Source organism: Suncus etruscus, chromosome 6, assembly GCF_024139225.1.
Source record: "Suncus etruscus isolate mSunEtr1 chromosome 6, mSunEtr1.pri.cur, whole genome shotgun sequence".
Classification (NCBI taxonomy): domain Eukaryota; kingdom Metazoa; phylum Chordata; class Mammalia; order Eulipotyphla; family Soricidae; genus Suncus; species Suncus etruscus.
Genome location: NC_064853.1, coordinates 63063945 through 63086711, shown reverse-complemented (window position 1 = coordinate 63086711; position 22767 = coordinate 63063945). Strand labels below are relative to the sequence as shown.

Genomic DNA, 22767 nt, shown 5'->3' with positions numbered 1-22767 from the left:
GTTTCAATAATGTATTTTTTAACCTAAAAATCCCATTCATTTTCAGAATTACATTGTATTAGTCCATCTAGAATACATTTTTATTATAATTATTTTAGCACTATGATTACAAAATTGGTCATGACTGATTTCATGAACCTTTGGCCAATGCATTTTTCCCGCCACCATATTTGTTAGCATGAAAATGTTTGGACTTTTCTCCTACTCTTCACTTAAAGGGAGAGCAAAACATGCACTAGTGTTTGACAGTGACTATAGAAAATGACTGTAGATTCGTGCTCATATGTTCCCAATAGAGTCTGTAGGATTGTGTGTGTGTGTATGGGAGTGGATATGGGGGACTTGCTCACGTGAAACCCTGAGAGCAGCAATATTTCTCTGAGATCATACAAAGATACCTTGCAGGGATTTTTAACTGACAGGTGTTTGGAACAAATGAGGGTATTATACAGGATTTAAGTGCCTTGTGATTATTATTATACAAGTTTTAAGTGGTCCTTGGACATTACTGATGATTCACAGTTATTATGTAACTATAATAAATGCTACATTATGTGAGAAAATAATATACATCAAAATAAATTTATCTTGTTAAAGTTGTATTATTAGTTACTAATTTGATTAAACTTTTAACTGTTTAGTGAATAGGTACCATGTGAGATACTGCCTAAAGAAATGTGACTACATAATAAACATAAATAGTAAGCTCATAATTCATACATCTTCAACAATCTAAATTTCCTAAAAATACCATTACATTAATGGATTATAAATACTTATTTTATATTAAGGTACCATTGGATTAGTTTTGTATATGTTATAGGAATATAGGACAAACCTCTTCAAATGTATCTTACAACACCACAGTAATTGACAAATCACTAATAATCCTCTACCACAGGGCGTGCAAAATACTGTAAGTTAAAAAGAAGAAAGTGTGAATTAATGTGTTAAGTAATTGAATTTAAAGTGCCATTTCACTTACAACTAATAATATGGGGTGTGGTATAAGACATTTCATACATATTAAGTTCAAGGTGGCTTCCAGCATTTGTGGTTTGTAATTTTTGTCTCAATTATTTAGTTACTTTTACGTCACCTTGTGCTTCACTTTAGTGTCAATTACTTTGGCTTTTCTAGGACATTCACATTTATCTAAGTATTTTCTTAAGTTAATAAAATGTATTCCCAAGAAATTCTGCTGACTGTACATGGAATCTTTCAAAGAGTAACCTTGACAATGCTGTCATTTATATTTATTTTCTAATCATATGCAATTTTATAGGAGTGCTGTCACTTTTTGTTGCACTGCATACTTATTGAACTATTAATTTTTAACAATGATTTTTTAAAGTTCATGTTGATTTATTCTGATTCATTAAGAGAATTAATTTGCCGTGTATTCATTAGATCTAAAAACAATACACAGTAAATGTCACCAGAAGACTTTAAAAGAAATACTATGATATATCATTGATTAACACACTTTACTAACTTACTAAATAAATGTATTGTAGTCAAATTTGTATTTTACTTAATTACAATTGATATTTTATGGATTCTTACATCTAGAATGAGCAGTTTTATTTATCAAGGATACTGTAACAAGTAACATTAACTGTATGGTTAAAAATTGCAGGAAAATATATTTCTACAGTTCAAAAAAAAACTTAGAAGTCCAATATTAAGTTGCCAGCATGCCTATTTATATTAGGGTCTGGTTTTGTTTATTTTTATATTGTGCAGAAATAGAACATACCTATATTTTCTTTTCTTATATTTTAAGCTCATCATGAAAGGTCATACTCTCATGACCTAAGTAGCTCTCACTTATTATACCTATTTATACATATTAGAGGCTGCAGCTTTAAATATGGTATTTAAATGAATATAAATATTAAGTTAATGGAGGACTAAAGTTAACAATATTTTATCTATAAATTTTTGTATATTAATTATTCAACAAATACTGGCTTTCTTGCAGCTTATGCTTATTTTTATTTCTTTCCTAAAGATTTTTTCTCATCAATTTTTATTGTGATAGAAAACTATGAATAAGTTTAATATGTGAAATATAAAAATTTATTCTAAAGTTATTGCTTCAATAGCTAACATACCTATGATCAGATACAATAATTGTGTTATGAGACAATTTAAAGTCTGGTCTTAGCAAATTTAAATGATCAAATATAGTATTGATATTATTGTGCAAATGATAGAGGCAGTTTCAATATATACCATCCTGGTTATACATCTAAAGGGGATAAAATTAGTTTTGTAGGGGAAACATAATTAATCCTTATCTAGACTTTTATTGGTAATTTTATGAACAATCAGGCATTTTTTTCATATACTTGTTAATATCAAGTATATTCAATATATCAAAATATATAAATATATATCAATAATAGCAGGTATAGTCATACAATAGGGGTAGGAATTTGTAAAGTATATTTTTTAATTTTAATTTTTATTAATTTTTCTTTTTATATATTTTTATTTTATTAATGTTTTATTTTATTTTATTTTTATTTCCCCCAACTCCCCTTATTTTTATTTTTATTAAATATTATCATAGTACATTAGGAAAATTGGTTAGTTACATGTTAAAATGTGAATTTTCAAACTTAACACTAAAGGTCAAAGTCAATAAAAGATTTTGATACCAGAACCCAATATATTATATTAATGAAATCACAGGAAAACTTCTACATGAATTTAGATCTAGCATTTGGACATTCAATGTCAGTGCCATTGGCCAATCAAATAAAAGATAAATTAAAGTAAAGAATTAAATTGGACTAAGAAATAAAGATTTTTTTGCAGACTGGGAGAAAATATGTGTGCACAATTTATTCAATAGTTCATAAACAAAATAAATAAAGCACTATTTATTAAAAATATCTAACCAATATAATGAGAGAAGAGATGAACAAACATTTCTCTAGAGAAATAAAGATGGCTCTATTACTTATCATCAGGGACAAAGCAAATCGCAATGACAATAAGACAAATCCTCACACCGTTGAGATTGGTACATGTTAATAAAGATGACAAACTTTGTCCAACTTCTCTGAAAAAAGAAAAACAAAAAAAAGAACAAATACAATTGTGATTTCAACTTACCCATCAATTCTACCTCTTGGCATTAACTCCAATGACTTAAAAACACTATTTTGAAAAGATATTTGCACTACTATATTTATCTCAGAGTATTCAAAATAAACAAACATCCAAAACAAGCCCAAATATCCAAGGACAGATGACTAGGTAAATAATGTAAAACTCAACAATGGAATACTAGTTAGCTATATAAACCTGCATTTTGGCACTATGAGGAGGGGTATACTAATTTTAAAAAAAATCAGAAGTCATTATGTTTAGTGAAGTTAGGAGAAGAACAAATACAAAATGTCATCTCCCCTATGTGAGATATAAAGAAACAGTAGGTGAATACAATAGATGAAGACCACAGAAATTAAATTATAACATATTAATATTGTATAGAATTTTATTTTGTTAAGCTAATTGATCATGCTCATTTTGTTATTCTAGTAATTGTACCTATATTTATAGTATGTATTATTGTGATGGTTAAAAGTAATTTTCTCACTTTAAGTTGCTTAACACAGATATAAATATGTAACCAATTATACTTTATGAGAGCAAATAAATATAAAGATTTTTAAATAGATGCCAAATAGATTGACTTTTCATAAAGTTTGTTACTATGTATATTATCAAAATAAAAATTCAAATAATATCTACTACCTTGGTGAATCAAGTAGAATAGAATAATTTAAAATATTTTTATTTATAACAGCATTTTAAATAAAATTTGTTAGTCCAAGTTACATATGTATATTTCAAAACAAATTACATTTAAATATATTATTTTAAAGGTCTCTGAGTAATGAGGATAACAGTAGAAATTAAATAAACTTGATAACTTTATATTTGTTTTATTACAAAAATATTTTATGATTCAACAACATTTCAGTGGTTTCCTAATTTTTGCAGCAATATGGAAGTAAAGCAATTTTATTGTGTCAATACTTCATAGTGACCTACTTCTGTAAATTGTCTCTAAGCTCTAGGGTAAAGAGAAGAACATTGTTGTTTTTAAATTGGATACAAAAGCAGATTCTATCCTGTAGTTGTTGTAGCATAAATTGTCAAAGAGATACTATTAGATATTAGATATGTATAAATATGTCTGCCCAGTTTGTGATAAAACCTTTTATTAAAACCTTACCTAGTAAGTGTATGTACTTATGTTAATATTTTAAGATACAGAAAATGGTATTAAACACTTTCAATTTTCTTCTGCACAGTTCTCACTGTTTCTTCAGCATACTGCATTTTTAAAAATGAATATAGTTTTTCTAGAGAATACAATCGAATTAAAAGAAGGAAAAAGGGAAATAAGCTAGGGAGTAAAAAAGAAGGATGAAAGATGAGTGAGAAATGTATGGTGGAGAAAGGGTGGACATAAAAAAGAAGGAATGTAATAGTGTAGAAAGTGAGGTGCTGTCTTGCACATGGCCAACCTTGGTTTGATACCCATAATATTTGGTTCTCTAAGCTCCTCCCCAAGTGATCCCTTATTACCATTGTTGTGTTCAGAAATAAATGTGATATGTAGTATTAGATGATATATTATCCACAATCTAATATATAATAATTAAAAATGTTCTAACAAAAATAGTAAGTCTTAATATATTTCATTGATAAAAATGATATAATTCATAGGCAGCAAAATTAAAGATATTTATGTTTGTTTGCTTTTTGTTTTGACAGGTATTATTTATCTTTCCATGCTACCTGCTAAAACACTTAATGCTTTGGTCAGAATTGAGTATTAATCTAGTGAACTGGCACAAACCCATTGATTTTCTTTCTATTTTAAATAGTTTCAATATATTCAGTAAAAAAATTTATAACAGTTATCTATGTTGTTTATTTATTATTAGCAGACAGAAGGTTATTGTGGATTTAATTTTTAATCCTATCTTCAAATGTATTAGTACTAAAAAAGAACTATGTGTAAAATAAATGACAACCTGCTATTTCTGGATGAGGCAATTCAGTTTAAAGAAAAATATAGGGTTTAAGAAGAAAGCATTCTTTCCTTGCATATGGCTGTTGCTGTTCCAATCCCCATCACAGCATACGGTCACTGAAGTATAGTCAGTTACTGATGCACAGAACTAGAAATAATTCTGAGCATTGCAGGGTATACCAGAGATAACAAAATAGAACAAAAATTAAAGAAAGAAAAGAATCATTGTGAATTCTATGACACTATTTCAGAATAAGTATTGACACACAGTGCTTTCTTACCTATGTTCATATGAACGTTTCTTACATAAAGTAACAAGATACTGCAACCATACTGAGAAATTTATAATTTGTATTATTTATTAATTTATTGTTAATTAGCCTTTATATTTCATTAATTTTGTATGATTATGATAATCATTATTAAATATAATTTTATTAATTTATTGAACAAATGAATGAGTTTATTGATATCTAATATTTATTATAAGGTGGACTATGATAATTATAAGAATACTTACATTGAGTTTTTCAATCTCTATGACTTTTAATTTTTCTTCTTTATCTGTTTGATGTATTTGTGTGTATGATTAGAAAACATGAGAATATTCTTTTTTTGATTTTTGCTTTTTTAGGGTCACACTGGGCAGCACTCAGGGATTACTCCTGACTTTACGCTCAGAAATCACTCCTGGCATGTGCGGGGGCCCATATGGGATGGCGGGATTCGAACCACCGTCCTTCTGCATGTATGGCAAATGTCCTACCTCCATGTTATCTCTGGCCCATAATTTTGTTTTGTTTTATTTTTCCGGGCCACACCCGTTTGATGCTCAGGGGTTACTCCTGGCTAAGCGCTCAGAAATTGCCCTTGGTTTGGGGGGACCACAGGATGCCAGGGGATTGAACCGTGGTCTTTCCTTGGCTAGTGCTTGTAAGGCAGACACCTTGCCTCTAGTGCCACCTCGCCAGCCCCGAATTTATTTTTAATAATAGTCTATATCAAGAGAAATAGCTCTAATTGTAGTTAAAAGTATATGGTTTAAACTCAGCCTTTTAAAATGCAACATATAAAAGCATTATAGGAACTTGAAAGATGCTACAGGGTCAAAATACCTGGCTTGGATACAAGCCAGTTTTTATCCCCATTCAACCTCCAAAAAATTTCTCCTGATCACTTCTGAGAGTGAGTACTGCAATGCCACTTATTGTGAGCCTTCTCAAAAATCATAGTGCTTTTGTGTATTAATTATATTAAGCTAAAAGTATTTTGCCACAAAGCAGAAAAATATGTGGGTACTATTTAGATGTCACAGAGCTAATATCAAAAATACATAATGCAAAAATATAATGCCAATGATGACCACTGAAAACAGAGCCAGGAATAAGCCCTGGGCACTGTTTGATGTGGTCCCCAAATAAACAAAAAATAAATCACCTACAAAGCTTAAATGCAGAAACAACAAAATGCAAACAGAAAAAAAAGATAAAAACCACTTCAATAAGATATACAGGGCAGGGGCCGAAGCAGTGGCTCAGCTGTAGAACATTTACCTTGCACATGGCTGGCCTAGAACAAACCGTGGTTCAAATTCCTGGGCGTCCCATATGGTTCCCTAAGCCAGGAGCGATTTCTGAGTGCATAGCCAGGAGTAACCGCTGAGCGACACTGGGTGTAGGACAAAAACAAAATAAACAAATAAAAAAAGATATACAGGGCAATAAAAATAGTAGAGTTGTTAAGATAATTGTTTCACCTGTGGCCATGCCTTATTATATCCCAAGCATCATATATGATAATCAGTAGTGATCAAATACTGCCAAATATGTCCCAAACTCTCACATCCCCAAAATAAACCATACTACTTCACAACAGGCTATAGAAAATTATCACTAATTACCAGGTAAATGAAGTCAAAACAACTCCAATATAAATAACCTATATAAAACAATAACAACTAAAATTATAGCAATTATTTGGAATCAGTTTGTAAAATTAGGAACCATCATTCACCATTTACTATTTTGTGTATTGTAAATTGCTTAATTTCTAATAAGATAATTTATATTGCTCACTATATAATAAAATGTATCTGGTATATGGTCAAGTAATCTCACTTCTAGTTATCTATCTAAAAATTAATTTGGAAAAATATATGACTATCTTTGCTCATTACAACAATTCTTTTATTTTATTTTATTTATTTATTTTTTTTTGGTATTTGGGCCACACCCGGCAGTGCTCAGGGGTTACTCCTGGCTGTTTGCTCAGAAATAGCTCCTGGCAGGCATGGGGACCATATGGGACGCCAGGATTCGAACCAACCACCTTTTGGCCCTGGATCAGCTGCTTGCAAGGCAAACACCGCTGTGCTATCTCTCCGGGCCCACAATGTATGTCTTAAACCTAACAATTAACGATTTGTAACCACAGTGTTTAAATAAAGCTATTAAGAGACAGAGAAAGGATGTGATATCTAGAGTTTTAAATTATATTCTTATGTAATTGATTCAAAAATCATTTTCAAATATAATTTAAGCCTATTGTTTAGAAAAAGGTACCTTTTATTTCACAGTGCCATTTTCTATTTTTATATTAAAATTTCTAGAGGGTAGAAACAATTCTCACTACTTTCCTTAGTTAAGATTATGACTTTTGGATGATAATTATTTACCCTGGTTTCTCCTTTCTAATAATATATGAGAATTTTCTCAAGGCCTTCCATTTATACCAATTATTTTAAAATATAAACTTAAATTAATTACTTTTTCGTTTAAAATGTAATCTTTGATAATTCAAATATTATTATTTCTTCATTCAAACTAGACAGGTATAAAGATTATTAAATATATAGTCTATAACCATTGTTCTCCTTAAAGAGTATATGGAACTTTGTATTTAGACATTGTAAATTCAGTTCCATTTTTAAATATGAGTAATAAGAATAAGAATATGCTGTGGGGCCAGAGAGATAGCACAGCGGTGTTTGCCTTGCAAGCAGCCAATCCAGGACCTAAGGTGGTTGGTTCAAATCCCAGTGTCCCATATGGTCCCCTGTGCGTGCCAGGTGCTATTTCTGAGCAGACAGCCAGGAGTAACCCCTGAGCACAGCTGGGTGTGTCCCCAAACAAACAAACAAACAAACAAACAAACAAAAAACTCCCCACCCCCCAAAAAAAAAAACAAGACTATGCTGTAAGGCTTAAAAATGCAAATTTTTATTAGTTTGGTCCAAAATTACATAAATGCAATGTGAACATGTATTACTGGACTAAATATTAATTATAATACATACTACACCACTGTCGATCTTCGAGATATAATTTCATGCTTTTAAACAAACATATTACACATCACAACTACAAGCAAAGTACCAATACCTCTCTACCAATTCCACCTCTAATTAGGTACATTGACAAAGACAATGGAAGTGGATTTTTGGTATAGTATTCTGAGGTTTGCTATCTCAAAAATTTTATTGATTCAAACGCACTTAAATGTACTTAGGACTAGCTATGCTTATACCTTTCATTATTACTATAGTTTTAAAATTGTACTCAAAAATAAAAGTTCCTCTATGAACTCCATATTATAGTTTAAATTATAATTTATTATTATAAATGTAAATTAATCATGTATTAACCATACTAAAATGAGAAAATGAATTTTACAAATATTATTGATCATTTTGTACAAATTTTCTGTTTATGTATTTTATTTATTATTTTGACATGCAATAATGGTCAAGGATAGATATAGTAGATTGTAAAATGTTCTGAAGAAGCAATTATAAGTGGTTTATTATTTCTGATTTTGGTCTAAGAAAGTTCAAAAGTGATAGCATGATAAAAAGCATAATTAATATTTCTGTATTTGTTATATTAATGGGAATATTCTTTGTTTTAGAACCTATTTTCAGAGAATAAATAACTCAGAAGGATATATATTCCCTAATCTGGAAAGTAATCCTTATTAAATGTTTCTAGTTTCCTAGTTTTTTTCTCCCCTAAATGCTAGTCTATCATTTGATAACATGATGAAATAATAGTAATTTTCTGATGTGTTTAAGTACTGCATTACTAGTGAAAAGTTTTGCCTGCATTAAGTGCTTTGCCTGCACAGATTATAATATACTCATAGTCATTTTCAGGCTGGTTGGCAATTTGAAGTGCTTAGCTGAATCTGAAAATTGTCCATATAATCAGTTACATGACTTTGCATATTTTTTATTCCACTTCAGTAAGTCCAAAGCAATTTCTAGAAGCAAGCAACCCTGAAAGTAATATAAAAATAAGTTTAGTTTTCTTGGTTACTTATCAGGAGTTACTTTCTTTTCTATTTACCTTGTTTTACTATTTTCTAGTTGGCCAATATTTAATATTTAAAATTAACTTGCTACTGTTTTTTATATCTAAACCTATTATTTCAAAGTCTGTATTTTTATTGGGGAAAAATTGAATTTAAATTCCAATATAATATTACATATTTTTTTCTGTGTGTCATATAATATGGTTTTTCTTCATCATAAAATAAGAGCATAAATAATTAATAGAAAAATATTTTGTACATTTATTTTTATAAAGTGCTTAAACTCATGACTATATACATCCAGGAGATATTGTCACCACAAAGAATTAGATGTAACACTGTGCACAGCCAAGTGTAGCCCTGAAAACAATAGAAATAATAATAATAGCAATAATAATAATGATTATAATTTGATATACATTTTGAAAGAGTTAATGTTTTGAAGATAAATCTAAAGAATATTCAGAATTCTGGTTGAGAAGTTATAAAAACCCTTTATCTGTACACATTGCAAACAAATATTAAAGTCTCTAAAAGTTGTTCTGTGGTCTGGAATAGGTTTGGCACTTGTCTTGAACAAGGCCAACCTGGGTTTCAACCCTAATATCTCTATGTTCCTCAAAACTTGCCTGGAGTAATCCCTGAGTGTAGAGCAAGGAATAAATACTGAACATTGCAGGGAAAGACCCAAGTTAAAAATAAAGTAATTGCTCTAAACAAATTTAAGATGGATGAACATTTACTCAAAAATATATTTATATAAAAACACTGAAATTCACTCCCTGAGTTGAATCTGATGTAATGCTACAACAGTCAGGTTAAGTGCAAAATAGAGTTTTATAAGCATTTATCTCAGATTAGAGATAAATGATCTCTCTCAGTTCTATGTTGCAGTTTTTATTCATAAGCCATTCTGAGAAACTCAAGTTCTCTTCATTTACTAAGCTCCCTTAATTAGGAAAGAAGTTATGTTAAGATAAAATACACCTATGTCTATTTTGAAGTACTGTTTGAAAAGTAATATAAGACCTAAAGCAACAACTTCCAAATAAACTTTTATTGTTAAAGAAAACATCTTCAGAAAACTGATAACCACTGTATAATATTTAGAGGATAAAGTTTAGATTCTTGCAAAAATAAAGGCAATCTCTAAGATCAAATTTCTTTAAATCAAATACATTTGTATACATATTTTCTGAAAAGCTTATGAAAATTAAATATTATAGTAAGTAATTAGAAGAAATTCATGTAACATAATATTAACAAACATATACCCCCCCCCCCAAAAAAAAAAGACTAGGCAAAGTAAAAGTGCTGTTATGGTTGTGAAAGTCTCAACAACTAGCCTTAAGAACTCTTTTCCCTCTTTGTTTTTTTTTTTTTTTTTTTTTTGCGGGGTGTTGTGGATTCTAAGTCAAGTGGACCAAACTCAGGAGAAATTTATGCCCCAAGATATTCTCAAAATAGTGTAATCATGTAAATATTAGTAGATTCCGGAAGATACTAGACAAGGTATATTAACTAGGCATATACTAGGAAAAAATTAGGGAAAATACAATAATAGAGTTCATTTAAAAGCACTTTTCTTTGATTGCCTTTATGAGATGATATCAGAACTGATTGCAGGGGAACTGATTTTACTAAAATAATCTGGCCAAATAATTCAGTATAAAACTATCATAAGAATAAATGAAATTAAAGTAAAAACATTTAAATAGAGCTGTTACAATTTGATCCCATTTCATGGAGAAAAGTTAATTAGATGCAAAGACAAGGAACTAAAACAAGTTATAAATCACTAATTGTCAAGAAGTTACTTAGAGACAAATATAAAATTATATATTATAAGTGTTTTTGAAAACAAAAAGAAATCATACTTACTCAAAATTAAATAAAATTATGGTCCCAGTTTCCCTTGTCAACCTCCCTACACAGGCCATAAATAGCCACTTGTCGGTAAATTCTGCCAGCACTATACCAGCCACCTGGAATTAATGGTGAGTACCTGACTCCACCTTTTCGTTACACTTCCCATGTCAGAAAAAAAGCCCCTAGGGAATGAGTTTTACTATAATAAAAGTGCTGGATTGCTGCTCTAATGAGCTGGAACTTGAAGCTACACAGTTAGTTCCCATGAACACACAAACACACACACACACACACACACACACACACACAATTTGACTGCACTAAAATAATGAGAAATAAGCCCAAAAAATCCTCCCATGCTTAAGAATTTCCAACATTGCCCAAGGATGATGTGACAGCAATAGTCTTCATAATGTTCACTGAACTGAGGAAATCACTGGATGAAAGGCTCAATAAATTCGAAGATAGATTGATGGAAAAAATGAAAGAACTCATTCATATGTAATTGATGGACCTAACGAATACAGTAGCAATACGCAGTATCAGAATGTTAAACTGCAAATTAAATAAGTGACCTCAAAGACAAGGTTTATGGCATCATCAATAAAAAGAGGTAATAGAAAAGTCATTGAAAAATAATGAATAAAATATAAGGTATATATTAGATAATAGCAAGAGGAACAACCTACAAATCATAGGAATTCCAGTCCACTAGGGAACAAGGTAAAGTGGAAGGTAAAGTGGCTAATGCAAGAGTAATAATTTATGGTTTACCCAGTTCAAGGAATGATACTTGAACACTGGTCCAAGATGCTCAAAAAGTTCAAACATAATAATAAGATACATTGGAAACAAATAATTAAGAAAAAAAAGATTGACTACTCAAAGCAGTGATAAAGAACCAAAGCCTAAAGTGCATGGTAAATAACATAAGTTTTATGTTATTTTTGAATAAAACTTTAAAAGCAAGAAGGGGTTAGTGATACTAAAAGTGCAGAAAGAAAAGACCTCCAGCCAAAAATACTTTACTGTGCTAAATTATCACTAAAGAATAAAGAGTGAATGATCAAAAAATTCTCAGACAAGCCACATCTTTTTTGTAGCAGAAAAATCAGATCTGCATAAATAATGAACATTCTATAAAAATAAATGACAAAAATGATGTCTATATCTGCCATATAAAATAGCATAAATTTTATGTTAATACAATTTTCTACATGTTAATGTACTAAATTCACCTATCTGAAAGCAGAATGGTTTGAGGATCAGGAAACAAAATTTAACCTTTTGCTATTAACAAGTAATGCTTACCAAACCAACAACAAAAAAAAAATACAAACTGATAGTGAAATTAGAAAACACCCAAAGAGGCTAATATTGGGCTTAAAAGGTCAAGTGCATTACATTTTTTAGACCATATAGCACTGAGCCTAAAAATGTAATCAGAGATAGGAATAGAAATCAGGTACAGTTCAAGAGATAAAGATAACTTAACTAATACATATATATATATATATATATATATATACACTAAGTGAAGAGATTACCAAGTTAATAAATCAACTGCTAGTATGTCTGAGGAGATATGACAACAATAACACAGTAATAGTAGAAGATATTTGCATGCTATTATCACTTATGCCAGATAAACCAAAAAGAGCATTGGTATAGAAGTGACTATTAGACTGAGTAATTAGAAATTTATAGCATATTACATTTCCCAAAATTAAATATACATTGTCTTCAGTACACATGAAACATTTTTAAAGATAGACAACTTTCTGGAAAATCATTCTACCATTTATAAAATCATAAAAATAAATTAATGCTGGGGCCAGAGTGATAGCACAGCAATAGGGCATTTGCCATGGACACTAACAACCCAGGGCAGACCATTGGCATCCATATGGTCCCCTGAGCCTGCCTGGAGCAATTTATGAGTGCAGAGCCACAATAACACCCCAAACGCTGCTGGAAGTGACCCCAAAACCAAAAAAAAAAAACCCACACCCTAATTCTATAAAGTATTTTTTCATGCCATTAAATTATGAAGGCAAATGTTAACCATATAAGAAAGTATGGTAAGAGCGCCAACATTAGTACTATTGGAAATATGAAGGCAATTTAAGCGTATATGATAAACAAGAAGAAAACCAAATAAATATCCAGGTTAGAAACCAAAAAAAAAAAAATAATAACGAAGAATAACAAATGATCCACCAAATAAACAAAATATTAAAAACTTAAAGATGTAAGTCCTGGAAACTATACAAATATTAAATTATAATAAAAAGTAATTTCCAAAACTATTTTTTAAAATGATTAAGTAACCCTTACTATATTTATTGAACAAAAGTGAGAGAAAAGCCTTCCCTACCAAAATAGCAGAGATTAAAGCAAAGAAATTATGACAGACATGTCAAAAATGCAAGAGGTCATAAATAGTTATTTTGTTTTGTTTTTTGAGCCACACCCAGTGACGCTCAGGGGTTACTCCTGGCTATGAGCTCAGAAATCACTCCTGGCTTAGGGAACCATTTAGGATGCTGGGGAATCAAACTGTGGTCCATCCTAGGTTAGTGTGTGCAAGGCAGATGCCCTACCACTTGTGCCACCACTCCGGCATTATTTTACTAATCTGAAGCACCCATAACAAATGGCTAAATTCTTAAAACCATACAGTCTCCCAAGATTTTATAAGTTGGAAGAAAGAAATCTGAATAGGTTAATCATGAGCAAAGAAACTGAAATAATAACAAAACCCCTTTCCAAAGAAAGACCTTGGTAGAACACGTTCACTAGATAGCTCTACCTAACTTTGAATAATTTGCTACTTATGCTCCTCAATTTTTTTAAAAATAAGTAAAGAAGCAAGAACACTTTCTAGCAATTTCTATGAAGCTATTGTTACACTAATACTAATAAGCCATTCGTAACATAATTATCAAGTGTTTATTGAAAAATATCACTGTGAAACATCAATGCGAAGTTTCTTAAAATCTTAGCAAACTGTATAATAATGTATAAAAAGAATCACATAATGTGATTGAGGATAATTCAACATATTCAAATCAATCTGTAAAATGTATTATGTCAACAAAAGAAAAATAAGAATCACAAGATAATATAAATTTATCCAGCAAAACCTTTGTCAAGACTCAAATCCATTTACTTTAAATCTTAAAAAAAGTTATAAGAAAAGTAGCCCAATATAATAATAGCAGTTTTCAATAAACCCACAAACAACTTTGTAAATGCTGAATGCCTTCCCTCAGATACCAGGTGTGATGACGGTTTATTTAGACCAATGGTCCTCAAACTAAGGCCCGCGGGCCACATATTGTATTTATTCCCATTTTGTTTCTTCACTTCTAAATAAGATATATGCAGTGTGCATAGAAATTTGTTCATAATTTTTGTTTTTACTATAATCTGGCCCTCCAACAGTCTGAAAGACAGCGAACTGGCCCCCTGTTTAAAAAATTTGAGGACCCCTGATAGACATTGGACATTTTTTTCATTTTTATGCAATAATGTATTGGAAAGTATTTGCTAGAACATTAATGTATAAAAATAAATGAAAAAGTTATAAATAGAAAAATAAGTTAAACTAATACTATTTGCAGTTATTATAGAAAATACATAATGACTCCACTAAAATATCTTAGAAGCAATTAACTAGTACAACACTTTTGCAACCTACAAAATCACTGTGCAATATTGGTTTGCATTTCTATATAAAATATAAACTAGAAAAATAAATTTAAAAGATTATGCAATTCAAAATAGTGTCCCAAAGCATCAAGCACCTAGGAATTAACAAAAAAAAAAGATTTGAAAGACATACATTTAAAATTTCATCACAGTTAAAAAGTATAAGAGATTTCAAGACATGAGAAAATATGTTTTAGAAAATATAGCATTATCAAAATGGTGGTCAATCCAAAGCATTTATTCAGAACCAATGTAATTCTTATCAAATTACCATTGATATAAGTCCTAAGAATATCTTATTGATAATTTTAAGAGCACAAGAAAAACTCTACTAATTATTTTATGAAATCATAAACTTCCCCAAACAGCCATATTTACTCATTAGGAGATGGGCTGTTTTGCTCTTCTTGGCTTTATATTGTATCATAAGGCTATTGCATTCAAAATGTTGTAGCTGGAATAAAGTTATTCTCAAATGAAATAGAATTAAGAACTCAAATAAAAACTCTCAAATTTCTGCACAAGCTATTTTTGACAAAGTGACTGAGTCCATGATGTGGAGAAAAGAAAGCATTTTAAAAAGTGGTGCTAAATAAATTGAGTAGGTATATGCCAAATCTCAGACCATACACAAAAATTAAAGTAGATTAAAATATTGATATAGGACCAAATTTATTTTAAAAAGCTTTTAGAAAAACACACAAAACTCTCCAGATTATTGACCACAAAGTTGTCTTCAATAATAGGCAAAATTAGGAAAAATAGGGGCCGAAAAGGTGGCGCTAGAGGTAAGGTGTCTGCCTTGCAAATGCTAGCCAAGAAAGGACCATGGTTCGATCCCCCCAGCATCCCATATGGTCCCCCAAGCTAGGGGCAATTTCTGAGCACTTAGCCAGGAGTAACCCCTGAGCATCAAATGGGTGTGGTCCAAAAACAAAAACAAAACAAAACAAAACAAATTAGGAAAAATAAATGAGATTATTCCAAATGTAAAATTTTCCATATCATAAAATAAGTGGTGAAAATACAAAGACAATTACCAGATAAAAAATAATATTGCAATCAATACTTTAAATAAAGGTATAATATTTCAGGTATATGAAGTACTCACAAAACTAAATGATAATTTCAACAACCCTAACAAGAATGGAAACAGAGGGCCAGAATAATACCCACTAACCATAGTTAGAAACCCAGAACTCAGTAAGATCCTTAGAACACTGCCAGAAGTGATACCTGAGTGCAAAGCCAGCAGAGAGCCCTTAGCATAGAAGGGTGTGGTCCCAAACAAAACAAAATCTACAATGAATGGAAAGAAGAACTCAACAAACACTACCCAATGAGGGTGAACACATCGCCAGTAGTCATATGAAAAGTGTTTATAGCCTCTTATTTTAAAGAAATGCAAACTGAAATCACAATGAGACAAGTGCAAGTGGATTATATATATATATATATATATATATATATATATATATACACATATATAAATACTCCAGTTCTGCCACTAAAGAAAATAGAGCTGCTAAAAAATTCCACATCTTTACATCTACCTTCACATACCTGAATATTAATAAAAAATATTTGTACCTATTTGTGCCCTTATATATACGATATAATACTACATAGTTGTAAAGAATTAAGTAATCGTGTGATGTAAATAACATGAATAGAACTGGAAGAAGGCAAGACGGTATACAGACTGATGAGGCTTTTCTTAAACTTGTATCAGAATATAATGTCAAATTGGTTCTGAAAAAAATAAAAACAAAACAGGGACAGCATAGAACACTGGTGCACTAAGGTGTTCAAATCATATAAAACCAAGAGAGATTGAGTGTTGGAGCACCACAATCCAAAAAGGACTAACACCGCCAATGGTGGTTTCATGCAACTTCGAGGACTACCATTTAGATGCACCAAGGAAGAAATTGTTCACTTCTTTTCGAGGTTAAATGCTAAATGGGATAATATTGACTGTGAACACCACAGGCAAGATAACGGAAGCCTTCATGCTGTTTGCTTTATAGTAGTTAGCTGGGAAGACTCTAGGGTTGCACAGGAGAATATGGCATAGAAATATTGCAGTATTTATTTAAGAGAAGCCAGGAAAAAGATAGTACTCATATCTCCCTCTAAAGTTCATTTCTGTACAGCAGTCTGGGCCCTATGATCAGCCTGGGTGTAGCCTGGAGATACATTTTTATATTGTCAAACAAGCAGGTAGGCACAGAATGAGATCTGGTGCCTAGAGTGCAGGCTATCCGGGTTATGAGAAGAGCAGTGGTTTCTGCACTTCACCACCTGTTTGGGATAGACCTCAGCTATTGTCTCTCTGGGCTATACTGTCATATATAAAGAGAGATGGTGTTTGATGTCCATGTGAGGATCCTATTAGCTGTAAGGGTCAACCCCTTCCACCCAGTGCATTCTCGCATTCTTGGAATTAGGACATTCTCCCCAGCTCCTGATGAGGTCTCAGGCTGATGTTAGAGATAGTTTATTCTCTTATAACAATGTTTATGTAGGAATAAAGAAGGATAAGGTATATATGAAGGGAAATAGGATAAAACCCAGGTGGGTGAAGCACTAGGGAGAAGCTTAGCATGAATAGTGGGATTTAGAAGTGCCCCTCAAGCAATGCAGTTTATCTTCTTTAACCAGAAGGAAGGATTTTCTTCAGTCAAGCCCAATTAGGTATCCAACATCTACCCTTTATCTATCTGCAAAATGCAAAAAAAAAAAAAAAATGAGATGGGCTTGATAGGATATGCTCTCTGTATGGACTAATTTTCTCTGCAGGATATAGGATTCCAGAATTAGTAAAGCAAATGTAGTAAGTAAGGTCATAGCAGCAATGCCAACAGCATAAGTGAGGCTTTACCACCACCATCCTGCAATTATCTGCAGTACACTGGGCTAAACTCTCAAACAATCTCATTTTGAAGGGCATGAGTGCCTAGAGACATATTTCCTTCACATTATTCAGGTGAGATCTTTGGTCCCATGTATGAGAAGACCTATTAGAACTTTGGGGATTAACACAAAAGGTGGATCTATTCCAGTCACAAAAAAGTCTCAGTTTTTGCTCTAAGATATTGATTCATTCCTGCACCCAGACCAGATTTTGTTGCAAAGAATCCAATCATTGTTCAATGTAATGATTGTCTATGGCCTGAACTTTCAAAAGGTGATGTGAGTTATTCTGTTATTTTTTTTTTAACAAAGCTATGCATCTGAACTGAGATTTGGAAAGCCTATGCCTCTGACAACAGCCATAGTAGTGACAGCTATTATTCCTAGGACAGTGGCTATCAGAGATCAATGAATCACAGGGAGCCTGATGAATCACAGGGAATACTGAAGTAGACATGTCATGACCTTTGTCATGAGTCCTTCAGCAGGAGATCACTGCCAGTTCTTCAGTCACATTGATTGGCAGTGATAGTATGACCTAGCTTTTAGTAGAATATGCTGTGAGAACACATTGAATTGAGAGGGAAGAGTGAAGACAGGTACACAGGCACAATCATGACAAAAACCTTTCTTAGGACAAGGTCAAAAGAAAGTATCCTCTGGCAAGCACATAGTGAACAAAAACACTACTTGTTGATGATTAGAGATAGAGTTCATGAGGGGCTTAATATGAATCCATGCCTGGGAAAGGAGGAAGACAGGAAGAATACTTATTCAAATGGGATCCAAGAGAGTAGCAGAGAGAAAAGTTAAAAGATGTTCAAACAAGTCCTTGTCTAAAAACTGAGAATTCATCTGTGAATTCGAAAGAGGGGGTAAAAGGTAAAACAGTTTGTCCAGACACAGGGCTCTGGCATTGTCCAATTAGCAAGTTGTACACAGTAGAAAGGGTTTTTTTTTTTTTTGGTAAAGTAATTACAGACTAGCAAAGACCCAATTAAATAACCTAGACCTGAATTTAAGATCTAGAGCTAAACACATTTCATGCTTTAAAAGGTATGGCTGATTTTACATTGAATTCTGCTGGAGATTTTATTATACTTTCATGGAACCAGAAAATGGTTTTTACACCAAAACCATGTCCTTGAAATAAAGCATGGTTTTTTTATAATTAACATAATAAACTTGTTAGTAAAAGTAGCAGTTATTTTGCATTGGCTCAGTAATAACTGGGAATTTTTAACCTAGATTTAGATTAGAGCTAGGTGACATTTCCCAGGAAGCATTTGGTCGTTTCTTTCAACTGCAGACTTCAGGCCAATCTTTTCGTTTGCCTAACATCAGAGAGTCCTTCTTTTATGTATTGGGAAAATAAAGCCCCATTTTTCTGCATTATTCTAGTTAATGGATATCACTTTAAGGCTGACTCCTTTACCAATATACTTGAGCCCTTTAGCTCTCCTATGTCCCATTTTATTGCCAGGGCAATGATAAAAAAAAAAAAACCTGCCCTATTGTCTGTTCATTTGAGGCTCTCAGTGGGACCCATATTTTGAGGTTGTAGTATGATATCTCATTTTACTGGATCAATGCAAACAAAGATATTGCCACAACTATTAAATATGTAAAAGTGTGTTGAGAAAAGGTATCTCTCCATTCTTACCAGATATTTAATTTACCTGTTTGCAATGACCCATAGAGCAAAAGAAGAGCTATTAATGTTAGAATCCAAGTTCACCATCCAAGTTGACACTGAGAGTCAAAGATCACTTCTGATAATGTAAGGTGCAAAAGGGAGTTTATTCGGCTAGCCAAGTTCCAAGTCTCATCCAATACAGTGAAGACTTGACAAGGATCCCAATCAAAATTTCAAAAGAATTTATATGGAATCCACAAGCTTTAACAATTAAACCATTTCATCGGTTATTACAGAGTTCACCATTCTCTACATACGTAATTGGCCTATATCTATTTGTGCACAAATCACAATACTAACTTATCTCAACTCAATTTTATTTGTCAAGAAGAAAAAATATGATGAACATTTCAAAACTGCCGGATTCTTGTGTCTCAGCAGAACAGAGAGGGCCCTAACCTTCAGAGGGTACATCCTGCTCTTTTATTTCTGGGCTGATCCCATTGTCTATGAGGAAGTAGTAGAGTGGAAAAATACTGTGATTCAGGGTTTACCAAGTGCAGGGAAATCAGAGTCTAAGATAAGACCTATAAAATGTATTAAATACATAAAAACACTACCTATATAACAGGTTGAATAAATGAAAAAAGAAATACAACTGATTAGAAGAGTATAAAGAATTTTTTCATACATATAAACTGTTAAGATTTAATTAGGATTTTTATTTTATTTTTTATAATTATCTTTATTTAAACACCGTGATTACAAATATGATTATAGTTGTATGATTACAGTCATGTAAAGAACACACACCTTCACCAGTGCAACATTCCCACCACCAATTTCCCAGATCTCCCTCCTCCCAACCCCCTCACACCTGTATTCGAGACAGGCTTTCTACTTCCCTCATTCATTCACATTGTTATGATAGTTTTCAGTGTAGTCATCTCTCCAACTGCACTCATCACTCTGTGTGATGAGCTTCATGTCATGAGCTGCACCTACCAGCTCTCATCTCTCTTGTCTCTGAGATACTGTTAAAAATGTCTTTCATTTTTCTTAAAGCCCATAGATGAGTGAAACCATTCTGTGTCTTTCTCTCTCCCTCTGACTTACTTCACTCAGCATAATAGATTTTAGAATTCCTAAAATTTTTAAATGTCCATGTTTCTAAGATGAATCTGAAGCATCTAAGACCCTTTCCCAAAGATCCTTTCTTGCCAAAGAGTATTATTAGAATAAACTATGGAATTAATCTAGAGATATACTAATTCAGTTTGATCAGTTTCTTTCCTATGAAACAAACCTCAAACCTTTTACATATTCCTTTACTTTCTGTCCTGTAAATTCCCTTTATTTTGATTTCACTTTAACAGAATTACTTCCTTTTCCAGAAAGCATATCTCCATCCATTATCTTTATTGCTTAAACTACATATCTATAATCCTTAATTTTTATATCTGGTGACAAGACTGGTATGACATAAAATTAACTTAGTAATTCTAGCATGCATTCCCATGAATTGGGCAGCCAATTAACAATATAGTCTGACAGAAAAAAAAAACAAAATTATAACAATAATTTGCAACTTTTTCATTCAAGTCTCCATTTTAAGAAACTAATATAGCTTGACATTTTAAATTGCCATTTTTTTTCCTTTTGGGAAGTGGCATAATCAGGAATGTCCACAGATCCTGTGAGGCCTGGGGCCAGCCCCTGTGATTACTATCTCAGAAAACTGGAACTATCAAATTTTGAGTGGCAAACTCTTGTCCAACAGTTTCCCTGCCACACCACAGACAAGAAATGGATGATACTATTGAGGGAACAAGGACAAGAAGAGCCCTGAAGTCCTGTAGAAATGACCTTATTTACTGCAATTGAAACATTTACACTGAGGTTGACTCTGCACTGCATGGCTTCAATAGCATTCACACACACCTGATGGTTATTAGAACCAACATTCCAACATGGCTTTAAGTATCTCATAAAGTTTTTCTTTTCTCTGATGAGGCACAGGATAGCCTGACAATACCTGATAGCAAAAAACTAATTGTTTTAACATGTGTTGTTGAGTCGTTTTACATTTAGCCTATATCAGGATTGCATGTATCAGTTTCCCAATAAATTTTGCATATGGCTCAGAGAATCCCTGAAAAGCTTTTGTATAATTTCCTTTAAATTTAACATCTCCATCAATCCATAAGAGGCTCATTTTCCTCCATATGCATAGGGATTAAGAGTGAGGTTTATGATGCCTGGACTTTGTCTAGACACAGTGGTCGGCAAACTTTTTTTTTTTTCAACTGAGCCAAATCTCGCCAAAACCACGATTGAAATTTATTTTGAGAGCCACACAGGGTGCACTGACAGAGGCTAGGAGCAGAGTCCTGACTCCTGGAGCGGCCGCACGGGGCACAGAAAAGCCAAATTAAAAATGTAAAGAGCCACATGTGGCTCGCGAGCCGCAGGTTGCCGACCACTAGACACTAGGGCAATGTCACTGGGGGAGCTTTTCTACTGAGGCATTCTTAGATTCTGAGTCTGAAGTGGTGGTAGCTAACTCAATATAAACACCTTGATATTCTGATATACCGGAGGTTAAGTAATATTTGAGAGATGGGGGTCTCCCTAGTCTGATGCCAGTAGTGAACAATATATTACTGACCCTGGAAAGACCTTTAGATTGAGAATGCATCTCCACTAGAAAATTTCATCTCTTTTTCCAGGTCAAAGGCAGGAGTACTAGGTCCTGCCTTGCTTCCAGTTTCATACTGGATAACAGGGTGTCCCAGAGGAGGAACTTTCCTTTCTGGGGGCATGGGGATGAGAGAGGTGAGGGGGTAATTATCTTATTCAGAGAGGCCATGTAGGTGTTGGTACTAAAACTCTTAAAGGTACCTTTACTTAACTCTTCCTTTCTCATATCTATTATCTCATATCTCATATCCTCTCCTATAGTAGCAATTCTAAATCCTGGATGATAAAAATCAACAGTATCCCAAGCTACCCAAAATTTGGGTGGAGGGTGTCTAAAACCCCTTCTTATATACCCTGTAAACATTGTCCATAACCCTTTCCCAAATTTTAGTCTCCAAGGTGCCCTCGTTGGAAAATCAGGAATTAATTTCAAAGACCATTTTAATATGAACTAGAGCTGCTTCTGGGAAATATGATATTCAGTTCTGTGTTAAAATGCATAATCAAATCAATAGAGAACACAGCATATTCAATATCTCATGAGAGATGTTTGTAGGATAGC

General features: G+C 32.3%; 1 pseudogene; it reads left to right on the top strand.

Moving 5' to 3' along the window:
- Positions 1-16618: 16618 nt before the first annotated feature.
- LOC126011781 (heterogeneous nuclear ribonucleoprotein F-like) lies at positions 16619-17311 on the top strand (annotated as a pseudogene).
- The last annotated feature ends 5456 nt before the right edge of the window (positions 17312-22767 follow it).